The sequence below is a fragment of the Chenopodium quinoa genome, unplaced genomic scaffold (assembly GCF_001683475.1).
Source record: "Chenopodium quinoa cultivar QQ74 unplaced genomic scaffold, ASM168347v1, whole genome shotgun sequence".
NCBI lineage: Eukaryota > Viridiplantae > Streptophyta > Magnoliopsida > Caryophyllales > Amaranthaceae > Chenopodium > Chenopodium quinoa.
In genome coordinates, this window is record NW_018745650.1 from 575,551 (window position 1) to 594,268 (window position 18,718).

Consider the following 18,718-nt stretch of genomic DNA (forward strand, 5'->3'; position numbering starts at 1 on the left):
TTCACTGAAAAGGCCTTCACTAGCTTGTCCCATGTGTCGAACGAGCCAGTGCCTTCATCTCTCAACCACTCCTTTGCCCTATCCCGCAATGAGAAAGGGAAAAGGCGAAGTCTAATAGCATCATCTGTTACACCATTCATTTTCATTGTGTCACATTTCTCCAGAAAACTATCACTATGACTTACCGGACAATCATGCGGTAGGCCTGCGAATGAATCATTGGAGATAAATTGAATGAATTGGGGCTTAAGCTCGAAGTGCTGAGCCGTCACAGGTGGCCTGACAATGCTAGATAGGAGTCTGGTAGTCATATCAGGAATATGGTACTCCAAAAGGGATTTCGTAACATCTTCCATGTTTCTCCTACGTCGATTCCTTGTTCTCCTTCTCCTTATAGTTTCCTCGATCTCAGAGTCAAATGGTTCAAGATCTTCTGACCCTGAGCGTCGTGTGGGCATGCAACAAGAAAACTAGAGAAAGAATATCAAAAACACAAGAGAAAATAGCCGAAGCAACGAATAAAGCTTAGCAAAAACGAATCACAAATAATCAAATGAAACCGTTAGTCCCCGGCAACGGCGCCAAAATTTGATAGGCGTGTCGCGTACCTAACAAAAATAACCTAACTATTCCTCCTAACCATGTAGTCAGGCAAGTAAAGGTCGAATCCCAAGAGACTAAGGCTCACCTAAATTATCTAGACTCAAGTAATCACTAAGAAAGAATCAATCAATGGTGGAATAAACTAAGAGCTAATGTATGGAAAACTAGAATAAATCAAACAAATATAATGAACCAATAAGCTAAAACATCCAAGATCAAGTATCACCACAATTACGATTGATGCAATTATATATCTACCCCTAACATACAATTCCAATTAACACGGGGAAAAGCAAACCCTAACAAATACCAAGGACCTCTCTCGAGTATCAATGGCTTCCCTAACCCACAATCAAGCCTATTCTCATGGTATCATGCAAATTAGAGACATTAAACACTTTACTTCAATTCCCAATTATCCGTTCAACTATTCTCATGTTGAATTTCAAATCCTAAATCGATTTACTCAATTCCATTAAAATCCAACTCTCGTTGTGATAGAAACAATGGAATAATAACAATACTAATTATCTCAAATATAGCATTGGCATAATCACAATCAATTTAGCATAGACAATTACAATGGTTATTAGAGAATTTAAGGAATTAATTCATGCATCAATCATAAGTGGGCTACCCTAGATCTTGGAATAAGAAATCTACTCACACATATTGAAGAAAGTAATAACAATCATAATTATAGAAAACATGATTGAAAAGCATAAATAATTGAAAGAGAAAGGAATAGAGATGAATACCGATGATGCTTCAATTGAAATTACTCAAATTGTTAATCAACAATACCCAAATCTAACCTAAGAGTTAAATTGCTAAAAGGAATAAAACTAAAGTTCTAGAGAGAGAAAGAGGACTTAAGGAAAATCTGAATAATCCACTAATGAAAATTACACTGGGTATTTATACCCTTAATGACCTAAAAATAATAAAATTAGAATTCGAAGTTGCGCACAACTGTGCCCGGTTTGACCGGGATTGACATGCCCGATCGGGCACATGGTATAAACAACAGCGCTGCTTTCTTCTCTAAACTTCCTCTGCGCCCGTTCCAACCGGGCAGGTAGCACCCGATCGGGCGCGAGGCACAACGTCTACCCTGGCTGCTTTGCTGATCTTCATAATCTTGAACGCCTCCAACCTCCACGCGCCCAGTCCAACCGGGCGAGGCCTGCCCGATCGGACGCATGGCAGAAGAGCTTAGAATAGCTTCTTTGCTTCAACATTAGTGTCAGCCAACACTCCCTTATGTGCCCGATCTGACCGGGCACGCTGAGCCCGATCGGGCACAGTTATAAAATCTAATTTTCGCTTCTTATTCTTCAAGGATCGATTCTTGTTCAGCTCAGTTTTACATCCTTGTTCACCAACATCTCCAATATCGCTCAAAACGTGTCCGAATCATCCGGGAAACTCTAAGTTCCTATAAAACTTATGAAAATGCATCGAACACACTAGAGAAGAGAATGTTAGCGGAAAGTGGCTCTAAAGAGCCTAAAACTATACAAGAATGTAGCGAAAAGTCGGGAAAAACATATGTATAAAACGTGTATATCAACCCTTCACTGCCTTTCGAGGTTCGAAGGTTATTTCCATACTTTTCATTTTAATAGCCCATTTGAGAATTCTACCGGATGACTCCAAGGTTGTCATTGGCCGCTTGAGGGGTTGGTCTGTGTAGACCATCACCGGATGTGCCAAGAAGTATGGTTTCAACTTCTTGATTGCCATGAAAAGAGAAAGGCCAAATTTTTCAACCAAGGGGTACCGCAGCTCAGTATTCCAAAGAACATGGCTAATGAAATAGACCGGGGGCTGAATGCTATCTCTCTCGGCTAGGAGAATGGCACTGAAGGCACGATCTGAGACGGTCAAATACATATAGAGAACCTCTCCTGCTAGAGGGCTAACTAGCCGTGGCAATGAGTGGAGGTGCTCTTTCAATTTCTGGAATACCGCCTCAACATTTTCCCCCCATTCAAATCTAGTCTTCTTTTTTATTGTCTGGAAGAAGTAAAGGCACTTGTCACCTGACCGGCTGAGGAATCTCCCCAATGCCGCCAGACAACCGGTAAGTTTTTGAACTTCCTTGAATGTGCGAGGTGACTTCATGTCAATTACCGCCTGTACCTTTTTCGGGTTGGCCTCTATCCCCCTTTGATCAATCAAAAATCCGAGAAAATTCCCAAACTCAACACCAAAGACACACTTCTTCGGATTAAGCATGATCTTGTGCCGCATGAGTGTGGTGAAGGTTTCTCGAATATCAGGGAGGTGATCCGTCTGTAGCTTGGATTTGACTATCATGTCATCAATGTACACCTCTACATTCCTCCCAATTTGATTAATGAAGACTGTATTAATCATTCATTGGAGGGTAGCAGGCGCATTCTTTAGCCCTAACGGCATCACCGTATAACAGAATAACCCTTGAATGTCGTCTTCTCTTGATCTTCTTTCCACAAGGGTATCTGATGGAAGCCTAAATAGGCGTCCATAAAGCTCATCAAGGCATGACCGGCTGTAGAGTCGACCAGACTGTCGATCTTTGGAAGTGGATAGCTATCCTTTGGACATGCCTTGTTTAGATATATGTAATCAACACACATACGCCAGATACCATTCGGCTTTTTAACAAGGACCACGTTTGCTACCCAATTCGGGTAGTAGCATTGCCGAATGAACCCGACATCCATCAGCTTCTTGACTTCGACGATTGCAGCCTGAGATCTTTCTATGCCATGATTCCTTTTCTTTTGCCTCACCGGCTTCTTTTTTGGATCCACGGCGAGTTTATGGACAGCAAGATCCGGGCTGATGCCTGGCATCTCTTCCACTTCAAAGGCAAAAATATCTTTAAATTCTTTCAGCAGCTGGTGCAAATCTGCCCCCAACTTAACAAAAGCAACCATCACCACTTTAACGGTTCGTTTCGGACGACTGTCATCTAGAACAATGTCAATATTTTCACAAACTGGCTGGGACGGAAATCATCTGACCGTTCTCCGATCAGTGATTGCTATTGCTTCTCTTTTTTTACGGCCACCACGTGGTCCTTTCCCTTTTTGTCGGCTGCTTTAGGAGCAGGCACGGCTTCCTTGAAGTCATCAAGGTCAACAGGATCCTCGCCTTGGCCAGCTTCAGCCACAGTACGCTTGACGTCTAAAAGATAGCACTCCCTTGTCGTCTTCTGATCCTCATTCAGGGAACCCACTAACCCATCGTCCCTCTCAAATTTGATCAGCATGAGGGATTGGATGATGACTGTCTTGGACTTGTTGAGGGTTGGACGGCCCAAAATCAGATTATAGGCGGTCAATTCCTCGACCACCAAGAACTTGACGACCATGTGCCGTCCCTCTCCCTTTTCTCCTAGCCAGATGGGTAGGTTAATCCTCCCCACCGGATGCACTACCCCTCCCCCAAAACCAACTGAGGGGTGAGAGACTTTATGCATGCTGCTAGGCTTGTACTTGAGCTTCGCCAAGCACCGATAGCTGATAAGGTCAGACAAGCTCCCGGTATCGATATGGATCTGGCCCACTCGTTGGCTGGAAACCTTGTATTCGATGACTATGGGGTCAACATGAGGCCGCCTGACCTTGACCCGGTCTTTCTCAGAAATAATGACCTCAAGGAAGGTGTCTTTCGACGCCAGGCCATCATCCACTAAGTTGACCTCCAGCTTTCTAATGTTGTCCTTGGTGCCTCGGATTGTAGGACCCCCTCCCACGAAACCGCCTGCTATATTAAAGATTTGCTCTTCATCATTGTCAGAGCTTATAGCAAGGTTATCAGGCTTCTTGGACGGTTGTCCACTATTTGTTTTGGGGTTACCCTTGGACTTCAGTATGTAGGACTTCAAAGCCCCCTCACCAGCAAGACGGTCCAATAACCTCCTGAGGCTATAGCAGCCATTGGTGTCATGGCCTATATCCTCATGGAAATGACAGTACTTGCTCTTGTCCCGGCTTTTGATGGGACTTTTCATTGCAGCCGGTTTCTTAATAGTCAACATGTCTTTAATCTCCATGAGGATGGAAGAACATTCCTTGTTGAATTCGTACTTTGGGACGTACAGCTTCAACTCTTTCTTTTTCTTCTGGGACGGCTAACCAGAATGATCCGCCACCTAGACTTCTTTTCTTTTCTTGCTCTCTTCTTTTTTGGCCGACTGAGCTAACCGGCTCTCTTTTTTGTCGGACTTTTTAGGGTCTGACAACTGCTTGATGGCACAAAGCTCTGTCGCCTGTATATAGGCTTCGGCTTCCATCAGAGCTTCTTGGAGGGTTGCCACCCTCTTTCTAACTAAGTCAAATTTGAAAGTCAACCCGTCTTTCAGACCCTTGAAGAAGTCTGTGTAGGTAACTTCGTCAGACAGCCCTTGAATCTGAATTCTCATCAGATTGAACCGCCTGACATAGGACCTTAGCCCTTCTCTATCTCCCTGCCGAATAGCTCCCAAGTCAAGACTTGTCTTTTTGGCTAGGATGTTCATTGAGAAGTTGGACGCGAACAGGTATGCCAACGTCTTGAAGTTGTTGATGCACCTGGCTAGCAGATTGCCTAACCATCGTTGGGCTATGCCCTTCAACGTAGCCGGGAAGCATCGACACCAAGCGGCGTCATCCAACCCCTGTAACTACATGAGATTGGTGTAAGTCATTAGGTGGTCTTCCGGGTTGGTGGTACTGTCATAGGTACCAACCAACACGTTCTTAACCTTGGCCGGCTGAGCCGCCTCGGTTATCTCCCTAGAGAATGCCGACGGCTTTTCCCCAAGGTTTACCAGCTGCAGCTACCAGTCCATGGGCTGGACATTTTGTGCCGCCTAACCCCCAAAGAAGGTCGGCTGCAAGTATGGTGATCCATATGGCATGTATGGCTGTTGCGGCACATACAGAGCCGACTGGATAATTTGAGGGCCAGTACGTGCGGACATGCCGCGTGACTGACTCTCTCGGTTTGTTTCCGATCACTTCATTGAAGTATTCTGGAAACTGTCTGGATAAGTCTACATTAAGGCTTACTCAGACAGTTGCTGACTTCTTTTCTGTTGGATTAACATCTGGGCATCTGAGTAAGTCCTTTTTTATCCATTCGGCTGAACTTGTCGGATGGCCTTCCTTTTCCCTGATTCAGGAAAACAGAGTTTTGACAGGTCAATCATGGGCCCATCCGCCCCCTTTGGTTTAGGATGAGGAGTAGGCCTCTTGGCTGACCGACCCTTGTTGGTGCTAATTGACTTATTTATCAGGTCATTGATTTCCCCTTTGAAACTCGTCATGAATTTCATGAGTTCGTCTCTTGTAAAGAGGGCAGCACCCTCTGCCGCTTGGGTTGTCCCAGCCGGCTTGACGATAGGGTTGCTTGGACCAGCTAGGTCTTTGCCCCGTTCCCTTGTTTCCTTGGAACGGGTGCGTCTTTTTCTGAATGACCCGTCTAGGGCCACATAGGTGCCGACCTCAAGGTCGTCACCACTGTCTTGGTCCGTGTGAACCTCAGCTTCGCTCGTAGGCCGTTTGCCTTCTGCAGGCGGTACAGACTCTTTGGATGCCATCTTAGAAGTACTCTCCCCACAGACGGCGCCAAATGTTTCGGGGTTTTCGGAGTCCCTTGGGAGAGTTACAATTCCAAGAATGCGCGTCGACCGTCTGTACCTGCAAAACCACGGAAATTCCGGTTGGATGGAGTTCCACCTCCGACGATCAAGTTAGAGCGTGTCCGGATGTATAAAAGTGCGGAATGTAAAGGTTATCTCTCGGATTCCGAGAGAATTTTACAATTAATACTGCTCGGATTTTTTGTGTATATTTATGAATATGTAATAAATGAGAATTTTCCTCTATTTATAGTGAGAGGAGATCAGTTCTCCTTTCACAGGTTAGAGTGTCACGTGTCACCAGAGGGTTGGTTCTCTCATAAACTCTCTGATGCTGACACGTGTCAGCACGCGATTGGTCCATGTGGACAGGGTATTTTTACCCTAAACACTGTTTTTTGTGAATATTTCTAAATGTATCCCATGGTGGGAACATCTCCCTATTTATAGGGTCTCGTAATGCGTGCCGCCATCCTAGGTTACGGAAACCTAAGAATGGTGGGCTTCCTTCGGAATTGGGCCAAGAAGGCCGCCATTTTTCCCAATCATTAGAGATGTCACGTGTCAATAGGGGATTGGTTCTCTGAGAACCTCTCCTGAAATGTGAACGTCACCCAGTAATTTGCGAACGACGAATAGCAGTTCAGAAAAAATATCAAACAAGTACAGTAAGATGAAGCATATATATCATTGATAGGAATCATCAAATCATGGAACATATGAAGACAAAAAATCCAAAAGAAAAAAAGGAAGATTAAATCGATCAATGAAGGACCGAAAGAAAAGGTAGAAAAAGCTGAATGATTTGACACTGCTTGGTCCACATTGACTATGTCTGACACAGCTTATGACAAGAGCATAGCTAACGAGATCGTTCATAAAGAATTTCAAATGGCAAAATATTTCATGGTTCCTTTATCATCCATAGTTAGACAGACAATCATTGAGGCAAAATTACCTTAAAACCAATCATGATAAACATACGCTATAAGGCAGACCACTACTTTTCATTATAAATTTACAAAGTCTTGTTTCTGTCTCAGAATTTCATACAATCTGTTATATCTTCCTTTTGTTCTCAATCATGTCTAGTTCTATCAAGCTCTTTATGTTTTCAATATTGTCCCCTAGTTTGTTTGGTTTTCGACTACATGCTACCTAACATCACAAAAATTGTATATATATGTAGGGTGCAATCAGAGACAAATGGCTTACATATTACGAAGTATAATGTAAGAATTTACAACCACCAAAAGAATTTGCAGTTAAGCCAAAGATGACAGCCTAAAAAATTGAGAGAGAAAGAATCATAATGTAAGATGACAGCTGGCGCTAGGCATGACTAGAGATAGCAGCACAACAACATCAGCTCACAAGAGATTGCGGTAGCAGCGCCAAAACGCCCAACAGCAGCTCGCATGCATGCATAGCATGCTTACTTGGCTGCACGCACACGCAGCCATGTTGGCAGGCCAGCCTAGCACCAGGCCACCAGCTGGGTGTGCCTTGGTGCTCAAGGCCTAGCGCCAGCTGGAGTGCGGTGGTTGGCTTGTGTGTGTGAGGACCGTTATCTTGAGGATGGCTTGGGAAGCAAGGGAGGTGTGGTCCTCCCAAGTGGTCCTCACCTAACCACTTGTTGTTTGGTGATTCATATAGATATTTAATTTAATTTAGAATTAAATTAAATTCCATTTTGCATTTTGCATTTTTTCCAACTCTCCCACATTGTTGGGAGACGAGATTTCAAGGGCTCATTTCCCTATAAATGCCAATCATTTGGCATTAGGAAAGAGCACTTGAGTTGGTGAACTTTAAGGTATCTCCAAGAAGAGAAAACCTTTGTTTAAATACTCTCAGTTATTTTTGGCCTAGCCCCAACTAAGCTTCGGGGTAAGGTCCGACTCGATTCAAGGAATGAGGGTGTTAGCCATTAGAGGTTTGCGCATTTGTGGGACTTTACGCTTTCAAGTCCGTGCTTTAAGTGAGAGCAAAGCACGCTTCAAGGTTAATGATTCTTTCTCTCTCTTCTTATTAATCATGTGATTATCGTTTTAATACATGCTTAATTACTTTAATTTGTGTGCGGATTTTGGGTAGGTTTCCTTCCGCGTGGTGTTGGACATCACGAAACCCAACACTAAGTGCATCATAGCCCGAGTGGTGTGAGGCAAGCAAGATATGACACGCAATCTCATCCTCCAATGGGATTCCGAGAAGCTCCATTGAAGAGCCTAGTCATTCTAAGCATATGATGTTGGAGGGGCATACCGGGTCTCAATTGGGTATTATAAACCCTCGACCAAAGTCGGTACCTCTCTTTGGCAAGGCAACCCTCTTCTGATGGCTTTATCTTCATGTTTGAGAGTGACCTAGTCACGTCAAACACAAGTCCATCATAATTTCCATTGAGACTCTTAGTGACTCTCACATTGACAATGTCCTCAAGTGCTTGAAGGGACATGTCCGGAAAATCGGAGGAGAACTTTTCCTTCCATTCTTCCGGGATGGAATCATTAGTCGTGAGACTTTCTTGCAATCGGAAGACCATGCATCATGAGTTTCATCACTCATGATCCCCGTCGAGTAGAAGCTTGGAATGGGAGTATCAAGAATGTACTCCATGGAACAATTTCAAAGAGTTTTCCGGAGTTCCTCCTCCCACTTCTTGAAGTTGACCAAATTTAGGCAAAATGCCAACTTCTCCAAGAGTTCCGGGAAAATGTTGTTGTTGTCGGTATTAGTTGCAGACATGTTTCTACAATTGAAAGAACTTACAACGAAAAACCATTCATAAAACAAATAAGTTTGAAATTTAAAGCATACATGCAAATTTTCAATTTTAATAAGCGTTTTATCCACACATTTAAAATTGTCCCTTTTAGGCGAGAATAAAACGATTCCAAGACCCCAAAATCAAAAAGTGATTAATCATGCTTTGGTTTGTCTTAACACTTAATATTTTAAGATAAGCAATCCAATTTCTAATAGCTCTAAGTTACTCTTAGTTCGATAAAACGTCGCATCTAATGCTTTCTTGACGTTTATCTCCATTGCCGCAACATCTAAGGACTCCTTACTGATATCATTGAGTTTAACTAAAACTAACATGTATATGATGCCTTGCTTTGGCAAGCGCACCAACGTACCTTACTTCCCTAGGAAAGTAGTAATGCCCATTACTATTCTCATTAGTTCCGTAAGTGTCATTTTGGAATGGAAGATTTAACTCAATATTCTTTGGAACATAGGGTTTCTATGTTGGTTGATTTAAGTGAACTAAACTAATCATTCAACATTCGAAATCCTAAACATGCATCTAACAGCGCAATTATATATAAGCAAAAAATATATATAGAGCATGACCCCTTGAAACTTGAGTCTTCAAATCTTCAAGGGCCTTCGTTGCATCTTCTTGGCTTTGTCTTCTTAGAAACGCCGTCTTCAAGACATCACTACCAATTATGCAACTACTAGAAAAGCTAGGACTAACATAAATAATTTAATTACAAAAATACTTACGGCATGCAGTCCGTATTTAGATTTACAAAAATACAAAACAGAACGCAATCCCTATTAACCTAAATAATTTAATTACAAAAATACTTAATGGTACGCAGTCTGTATTTAGATTTACAAAAATACAAAACAGAACGCAGTCCATATTGACTATCCTAGTCGGGCCCCACTAGTTGGCATTTTGTAAAACCAACATTAGAATATCTATTCCATTCATCCATTTGCTAACGCGAATGTCCCATGCATTTTACAAATAATTCAAGCAACAATTCAAAACGAGCACAAAACTAGTTACTAACTTAGGTGGTTAATCCAATTAACAAGCCTAATTAAAACTAGTCAAAGTTGTTATCCAATTATGTGAATTAACGCAATAATAATAGCTTAAAACGATTAATGAAGCTCCCACTAAATTCCACATCCAACCTAATTAAAATTAATCCAATTTATTTGCAAATGCCGGGAAAAACTGAGGCCTAGCCTCGTTTTAATTCAAAAAAAACTGCAAAAAAAAAAAAAAAAAAACAAAAAGCGCAAAATTAATAGCCCCTCAAACGGCCGAGTGCCTAGCATCCAAGCCACTAGGCTCGGCTTGCTAGGCACTAAGTCTTGGCTGCCATGCGTGGGTGTTACCCCACACAGGAACAGTAGTGTTAAGCCACGTGCTAGTGGCTGACAGCGACGCATTCACACGTTACGCTGCCCCTAGCACCGTGCTTGCACACACACTCGTGCTGGTCGCGTAGGCCTTGCTGCTGTGCGAGCTGCACGCTGCCTTGCAGCGGCAATTCCGCACCACAAGCATGCCATCTCCGCACCAAGTGGTGCTGCTCGCACACACTTGCGCACCAAGCACGGTGCACTCCCTCGGCAGCCACATGTGGGTTGTGCAAACAGCCCAGCAAGCCGAGGGTTGTGCTCGGGGCTTGGTGCCTCGATTTATGTGCTTGTGTGTCAAAATTTTATTCCGATTTTGTGTGTGACAAAATAAAATTAATTTTAAATTATTTATAGAGCCAACATTGAGCAAAATGAAAATAAAATAAGTCCAACTTAAATAAATTCAAGGAAATTTTAGAAATAAACCCAAATTTTGATTATAACACCACAAAAAAAAATATGAAATAAAATAAAACTTTTATTATAACACCACAAAAAAAAAAACCAAAAAATTGGTTTCACCACCACTTAACTTTGTCATCCAAAAAAACCGTTAAGTGGGCCCCACACGATGCACGTGTCAATCATTTATTGGATAAAAAAAATTAAAAAAAAAAAAACTCTAAAATGCTACCCAGCCAGTTTCCACCGATGTCACCCATACCCAGCCCCTGACCGCCGAAATCGTCGAACCCTAACCACCCGTACCCAGCCCACACCATCTCCGAACCCAGCCTAACCCCAACCTAAACCAGCCGAAACAGGTTGAAACAACAACCCACACCTACACCCCCACCATCATCGCCGAATTCCTCTGCCCTACCCAAAACCATCGTCGAACCGCCGAAACCCCAACCTACACCCATACCCTAACCTACAAACCACCCTACTGCTCTCACCCTCACCCTCACCCTTACTTGGACCCAAACCCGTACCCCAGAAACCAAATCGGGGTTGATGATGGTGATGGTGATCGAAGTGAAGTTTAGGTTAGTGATGATGGTGGCTGTTTAGTGAATGTGGGTGGCGAATTGGTGATTACGGGTGCCGAATTGGTGATTACGGGTGTCGAATTGGTGATAAGGTTAAGATGGGTGATGTAGCTGATGGTTTAGGCTAGTGGTGATGGTGGTTATTTGATGTTGTGGGCTGTATGTGCGGGTGTTGTTGGCTGTGATTGTGGGTGACAAATTAGTAATTGCGGCAGTGTGTTGTTGCAGTGCAGGGGTGGTTGGCCGGCGGGAGGAGCGATGTGGGTTTTCTAGTGGAGAGGGGAATGGGGTTGCTAGGTTCCGGTGGCCGGTGGCCAGTGAACAGTGGGGATGGGGTGGTCAGGGAAGGAGGGTGGGGTTGGGTTTTCTGATTTTTCTTTTTTTTATTTTTTATTTTTTTATCCAATAAATAATTGACACGTCTACAATGTGGGGCCCACTAACGGTTTTTTCGATGGAAAAGTTAAGTGGTGATGAAACCAATTTTTTGGTTTTTTTTGTGGTCTTATAATAAAAGTTTTTTTTTTGTGGTGTTCTAATCAAAATTTGGGTTTTTTTTAGGTGTTATTTTCTAAAATTACCTAAATTCTATTTTGAGTGCACAAACCAAAATTAATTCAAGAACCATTCATTAAATTATTTTTGGCTCAACTTGATGCTATAAAAATTGAGGGCTATTCTCACAATTAATTTAACCAACATAATTTAATAATGAGATTTGATAAAATAGTTAAATAAATTATCATTCATCTAATAAAAAAAAATTTATCCAAAACTCACTTGTGCACATTTGAATATTGTAATCTTCCAATATGAAGAACAATAACTTTTAAGCACAAGTATGAACATTTTAAGATTTAAACAACTAAAAAATGATTAAAATCAAAAAATTTGTTCATTATGGATTTTAGAAAGTTAAGATCCAACCAAATAAACAATTAAAGATTGAATCTTTATTAGGGGCTTCAAAATACATTTTCACTATAAACATTTACACTCTAAACAATTAATTTGCAAAAATGTGAAATTGCAAGTTTATGTGAAAATAAGAGCTAACCAAATTAAACACCAATTATGACTTCATAAACATGCTTAATGAGGGTTGAAATTGCAGAAGATAAATGGTATAATCAAACACATAATCCAACAATTGCATGCCATAATTAATCAAGGTTTAAAGATTTATAAATTTTCGTCAAAAACGAAAAAACCCCACGAAAAACCACTATCTAGGTGGATTTTGGCTTCTGGAAGGCCAATTGTAATTACTTTGTGGATAAAGAATGATTTAGAACATTGATTTCACCCAAAATTCACTAATTTTGAGTCAAAATCGAAGTTCATAAGCCAAAAATAGCATAAATATGATTTTAATCCAATTAAAAATGAGCTCCTAATCTAATTAGGAAGCAAAACCAAAAATTTAAATCCATTTTAAATCACCTTAATTAATTTTTAGTTGTAAAAAACAAATGCAAGAGGCTCTTATACCGCGCGGAAACAAAACCCGATAACAGGATCGCATGCATAATAATTACAGCATGAATAAAATCATGCAAAATAAACATAAACATAAGAGAAGAGAGAGAAGAGAGGGAAAGAATTCTCACCCTAGTAGTGTGTTTCGCTCAACCGTTGAGCTCGGATTTGAAAGCTTCAAGTTCCGCAAGTGCGAGAACCTCCAACGGCTTACACCCTCGCTACCGAACCGTAACCGGTCCCTACCTCGAAGCTTAGTCGAGGCTAGACCAAAACAACTTAGAGTTTACGAACAAAGGTTTTCTCTCTTTTGGAGATCCCTTAAATTTCACCAACTCAAGTGAATTTCCCAATACCCAATAATGGGTATTTACAGGGATATGTCCCCAAGAATTTCCATCATCTTTCAATGTGGGATAGTTGATAAAAAGCAAAAATAAGATTTAATTTAATTCCAAATTAAATTAAAGTGCTAAAACAATCACCAAACAACAAGTGGCATGAGGAAAGCAAGGGATAGCCTAGCCATGTCTTGCGGCTGGTTGCCATTGCTAGTATAGCCCTCACATGGCAAGGCCAATGCAAGGCTACGGCTTAGCGTTAACTTGTTGTTAGGATGATTTTTCTGTCTCATCTATTTCTATATTCGACTCAACTTACGCCGCTCGGCTTCGACGCTCTAAGCTCGAAATCCGACGTCTTAGTTCGTAAAATCTCTATCGACTCATTTAATCCTTCAGATTAATTCGTTGCTTCGTTTCAGTAACACTTTTAGGTGTGACCCGAAGGGTTCAGTCAAGATTTAGCTGTAATATTAATTATTCATTAATATTACTGATCGGAAGCGGCCTCCAGCTAGGCATTCCGATCACTAGACCTCACTGAATAATTAGATTTCTAATTAATTCTGAACCCTATATCGGAATAATACACTTGTTCAAAGGACACCATTCCTTTCAAGAGGGGAAATCGCTGGTGGTAGACATAACAAGAAAATCTCCAATAGCGACGAAAGATTGAAAATGACACAACATAAGCATACCTGGTGTACTCGCCATTCCTTGAAGATCCTTCATTCTCGCTCTTGGTACTAGTCTTGCCGCCACTGCAACATTTTTAATTGTTATTGGTGGAAACGCCTCCACCGGGTGCACCGTCGGATGACTCATTTTTTGATGACGATGGAGCTGAAAACAAACTGCAAATCGAAAATCTTCGGTCAAAATTACTCCTTAATTCATGAATTTTCTAGATTATTGTTGGATTTTTCAAAGAATTTGGGAATAAATAAGAGGGTAAATAAGGAAATAAAAATGAGATTAAGCAAACCATGAACTCCACTATTTCAAGAGTAATGTAATGATGACGCTTGGCGATAAAAGGGTTAGCCTAAAATTGATTGAAATAATTTGAAAGTGAAGAAACTATAAATACATAATTATCAAGAAACAACTGAAAAGAGGAGAAATTTGGCAAAATTCTATTTACAATTGTTCAATAGGAGTGTATTTATTCCCACACCTTAGATTGTAAAGCCATCGCCCTTAGATTTCACTGTTGCTTCTCCTTTCTTGCGATGTGATCTATGCCTAGAGAAATGTAAAATAGAGGGAGGTGAGAGATGAATGGAGAGGAAGTGATCAAAGGAGAGAGAAATAAAGACCGCCTAAAAATAATTGTAGATCAGGAAAAGGAGAAAAAGCACAACTTAACTCAGAACAAAGGCACACATGCCAATACATGCGCGAAGGGCATTTCGAGCAACGCACTACTGATAAGCTACAGTAGGGTTGCTTATTTTTTATTCAAGGTCTTAGATTTGTTGCAAAACACTCTTTAAACATAGTATAACAACATGGAACAAATAATTTTAAGAAATATGGAGCGAATAAAAAACCCCCAAATTCGAAATTTAGGGTTCTTCGTTTCGAACTCTTCCAAATTTAGCCAAAATATACAAAAATAATGAAAAAAACTTACTTTATATTAGGACAAAAAGTGAAAGGAATGGTGTCCTTCCATCAAGTGTATTATTCCGATAGAGGGTTCAGAATTATTAAATAATTCTTCAGTGACGTCAAGTGATCAGAATATCTAGGTGGAGGCCGCTTCCGATCAGTATTATTAATGTAAAATTAATATTACAGCTTAATCTTGACTGAACCATTCGGGTCACACCCTAATCGAGTAACCGATCCGAGGTGACGAATTAATCCAAAGGATTAAATAAGTCATTAGAGTATTACAAACAAAGACGTCGGATATCGAGCTTAGAGCATCGAAACCGAGTGTCATAAGTCGAGTCGAATTTAGAATTCGTCGAGACGTAGAATCAAGCAAGCAACAAGTACGAGCCAAGTTGCAGCTTCGCATTGGCCTAGCCTTGCGAGTACTAGGTTAGGAAAGGGCACCGACCACATGCATGCTAGCGATAAAAGCATTGCCAAGCACACGCACATCGCACAGCACGAGCATCGCAAGTTGCGTGCCATGCGTGTGTGTGCTGTGGCTATGTGTTCATGGTTGTGCGTGCTTGCTAGCCAAGCAGCACCAGCCATCGTAGCATACTAGGCATCGCACAGCACAACACGCAGCATCGCAAGCCATGCGTGCGGGTGTGTGGTTGTGCGTGCTTGCTAGCCAAGCAGCCCCAGCCATCGCAGCATGTTGTGCGTACTTGCTAGCGTAGCTGCACACTATGCGTGCTTGTGCTATGGGCTATGTGTGCTGAGCAACGCATAACACTCGCACCCGCAATACACAAGCAGCAGTAGCCAGCAGCCCGTAATGCATACATGGCATGCTTGCTGCGTGAATGCGTAGGCAGGCTGGCCAGCAAGCCCAGCCTTGGTGCAAGGCGCCAGCTAGGCATCCTTGGCAGCTAAGGCAAGCTGCCAGCTAGCCATGCTCAAGGGGATAGCTCACAGTTTGGTGTGGGGATCAAATCTTGAGGGTTGCTTGGGGAGCAAGGGGATTTTGGTCCCCCCCTCAAGTGGTCCTCACCTACCCTTGCTCACCCTTTGCCGCTTGGAGCTTGTTAATTACTTTGTATTTTAATTTGTTTTTTATTAAAATAAATTGGTGGAAAAATCCAATCTCCCACATTGATGGGAGAAGGGAGATCAAGTCTCCTTTCCCTATAAATACCCAAGTTTTGGGTTTGGGAAAAACCACTTGAGCTGAATTCAATAAGGCATCTTTCTATAAGTGAGAAAACCTTTAAGTTCGTAATACTCTAGTCTTTTCTTGGTCTAGCCCCGACTAACCTTCGGGGTAGATTCCGTTCGGGTTGGGTCTCGAGGGTGGACTATGTCGGAGGCTCTCGCACTTGCTGAGCTAAGGCTTTGAAGTTCGAGCTCTATAGGAGCAAAGCATGTGTCGAGGGTAAGAATGTCTTTTCCCTTTCTCTTTCTTTTGTTGTTTAATTATGTGATTGCATGCTTAGTTGCTTTAATTAGTGGGCGGGTTCTCTTTCGCGTAGTGATGGACGCTACGAAACCCAACAAAAGGATTTGGGTGTTAGATCTCCTTTCTTTAACTTCAAAAGAGACGAAAAATCGAGCTTTGTAGAGAGAGAAAGTTGAGAAAATGGCGAAAGAAAGTTAGTACATGAATCGCGCTGTTCACTTCTTTTTTTACTAACTTAAGTGTCGCACGCAACAATAAGGTGCGTGTGACACCACAGCGTAACTCTGAACCTTGCATGCGCCTGGCCAACACAACCGCCAGAGTTGCACGTGAATACTCATCACTTAAAAAAACCGTTATCCGAATTTTGATCCATTTGGAATTTTTTCTAACGATTTTGTGCATTGTTAGACGTAATAACGTGTAAATTATAAAAATCCTTTTGAATTGCTTTGCATTTTGTAGTATATTTTCTTCTTTTGTATTCCCTCTATTTTTAAGTACTAGCATCATTTCTCTATGCACGGAGTTTTAGGAGAAATTAGAGAAAGTAATAAAATATGGAGGTAGAGGGAAGAATAAAAAAATTGTAAAAAACAAAAGTAGTTGAGAGAATTGGAGGAGAGAGAATATGAAATAATAAAATATGATTTATTTTGGGTCCACTATGTGAGAGAAATGAATTAAATATTGTAAAAGATTTCCAAATAAGGAAATGGAGCAAGTATTTAAAAACGGGCGGAAAAGGAAAGTGGACCAAGTATTTAAAAACAGAGGGAGTAATTTTTGCATCATCTTGCATGCGCACCATGCTTTGTGCCTGCCCCAAACATACGTTTTGGATATTTCTCGGAAAAGCACCTAAAAAATATCATGTAGTGGTGCTTTACGTAAAAACTCCCATAGACAGTTTGACATTTTCTTGTGCTGTCCTTAAAGAAATGTCACGGTTTTCGTATTTTTGTCGTTACTTAACAAAAATATCGTGTACATACAGCGTAAAATTATATGGCTTACGTACAGCATAAAATTTTATGGCATATGTGCTGCGTAAAATTGCATTAGCAACGTGATCTGCCTCTCGTCAAAAACGGTAGAACTCCTCTTTCTTTTAAGGAGTCAGCTGAACGAGTCAACAAGGTGTGATGACCATCAGGGACAGACGACCCTTGTTGGAAGAAAATATGGTTAGCTTGAAATTTGTCTTGCTTTACCGGACAGTTAGGGTATCTAACCACCCCTGTATAAAGAGCGGCCCTAACTGAAGCTGCACCTATTTAGACATGTGCCCACAGTCTTCAGACACGTGTTTTCATCTTGTGGACAAAACTGCTGAGAGAGTTGCCAATTTTCTTCTCTCTCACTGGATTTGGATATGTGCCTCCAGTCTTGAGACATGTATTTTCCATCTTGTGGACATCAATTATTTGTTTTGGCTGCGTATGTCAATCTTTTATTCAAGTGTTAGGCTACGAATGTCGAAACACCCCGCCCCCATTTATCATATTTTACTTTGTTAAAACCATGGACTAAAGATTCAATTGCAGATCGAGGGACTTTAGACCACGGATGACATATTGAGAGGGTATCATCTCCTTTTAATCTTTTTAAACTCGGTACCTTCTCATAACATGACATCACCCAGGACAGCCTTTACTTGTAAAGCGTTCCACACTAGCAAAGGGTCAATCTAGATTCTTTAGCGCACTAAATCCAAAAAATGCCTTTTCTGGTCTTAGCAACTACTTGTCTTGAACACTTAGCGAATCGAGAATAGTTTCGACATTCTCAACCCTATTGAAAGATTCCTTATCTTTAAGGAACTTCGCAGAATGAGTCTCGGATTTATTTGCTTGACTACTTTGATCATCGTCTATTCTAGACTCGATCAAAGTGGGGGCTAACTGTAGACATCAACTTTTGGTCCCTTGTCCAGACAGGAAGTGCTATGACGATAAATAATTCCATCTTTGTGCTGGATTGGAGTAAGGAATGCTTCTGGACTACTAATTAAGGCCTAAATACATAAAACTAACTAGCTTGACCCAAACTAAATGAGCTAACGCTCATTAACACTAAGCCCAATCAGTAATTAGGCCTAATCCCAAGATTAAACCTAATTTCAGACATATTTAAAGCGCCTAGGTTAAAATCTAGGGTTGCTAGAGGAATATCCGCGCGCAACTCGTGAAGTCGCGCTGGCCTGACGCGTTCAACTCAAAGGTAGCGTGCGGCACCCAGCGCAGCCCTTAATAATGCGCTTGCGGAAGATTCTGAATATCAAAGATATACTGAATCGAATCTTACCAAAAAGCCACGCACAAGACTAGAGGTCGCGCTGCCATGAGCAGCGCAACCAAATCACTTGCGCGCAGCAGCCGCGCGTAACGTTCAGATCGAGTTGCACACCCCACCTGCTGCAGCAGAATCTCCGAAACCCTAA